This window comes from Otolemur garnettii, unplaced genomic scaffold (assembly GCF_000181295.1).
Source record: "Otolemur garnettii isolate 467f Iridium unplaced genomic scaffold, OtoGar3 scaffold00047, whole genome shotgun sequence".
Classification (NCBI taxonomy): Eukaryota; Metazoa; Chordata; class Mammalia; order Primates; family Galagidae; genus Otolemur; species Otolemur garnettii.
Window position 1 is genome coordinate 13382577 of NW_003852442.1, and position 1356 is coordinate 13383932.

A 1356-nucleotide genomic window follows, 5' to 3' on the forward strand; every position below is an offset into this window, starting at 1 on the left:
AAAAAAAAAAAAAAAAAAAGGAAACCTCCTTGAGACTAGCACTTGTTACATTTGTAACAAACAGCTTTTATTTGCACTATGTTGTTTTCTCCAATGAACCTGAATCATCTCTTCATGTTATAACAGTTTCAAAAGCTGGAAAGAACAGTTTCCAAATCCTAAGTTATATGCATAAAGTATAAGATTCCATTTCTCACATTTCCAAAATTTACAGAGATCCATTCAGAAGTGGCTAAAGTTAGGTCAACCAGTCAAATATTACTTGTTGCTAGAAACTATGTATTTATACATACTGTTCCAGGTTAAATCTTACCTAGGACCCTAGATTGGTGAAGTTATACACAGACTTCTCACCTGTGCTGCTTAAGGATTTCATCAGTCCAGCCTTCTTATCAAAAGTTGCTTAATTCTAATTAACTGGCCTCAAGACACTCTTTTGGAAGGGATTTGAAGTTCATTTCATACCAGTTGTCTTTACCGAAACAGGTTTAAACCCTGGCTCTCCTCTTAGTAGCTCTATGGCAGGCATCCTCAAACTATGGCCTGCGGGCCCACCTAGAACATTTATCCTGCCCCCTGGGTATTTTTGCCGCTGCTGCCTGTCCTGCTTCGCAGCCAACTAGTCCTGGGGCCCACTATCCGGCCCTCCAACGGTCTGAGGGACAGTGAACTGGCCCCCTGTTTAAAAAGTTTGAGGACCTCTGCTCTATGGTATCAGGTGAGCCAGGTGGCCTCTGAGCTACTGGTTAAAAGGCACCCTACCTTACAAGGATGCTGTAAGAGTAAGATCAGCAGTGTTTGCTCACCCCCCATAGCTCAGTAGTTAGGGTGCCAGCCACATACACCAGAGCTGATGGGTTTGAGCCCAGCCCAGGCCCGCTAAACCACAACTACAACAACAACAAAAATAGACTGGCATTGTGGCAGGGCGCCTGTAGTCCCAGCTACTTGGGAGGCTGAGGCAAGAGAATTGCTTAAGCCCAAGAGTTTGAGGTTGCTGTGAGCTGTGACGCCACTGCACTCTACCAAGGGTGACAAAGTGAAACTGGTGAAACTGTCTGTCTCAAACAAACAACAACAAAAAAAAGATCAGCAGTTTGTAAACTACCAGAGACAACATGGCACACAGGTGTCACATAAATGACATTACAACTGCATCCTCACGGTACATCTGAAAAACAACTCTAATCTCTCCTTAGTGCTTCGTAAGTGTTTAAAATGCTGGTATGTATGTGATTAAGCTGAGTAGCCAATGAAAAAGTATGCATATCTACTTAGCTAATTAATATTAGATTTATGCTATCACTTACCAGCACTTTAAGGCTGTGTGGTTGTTTCTTACCTACATTTTACATA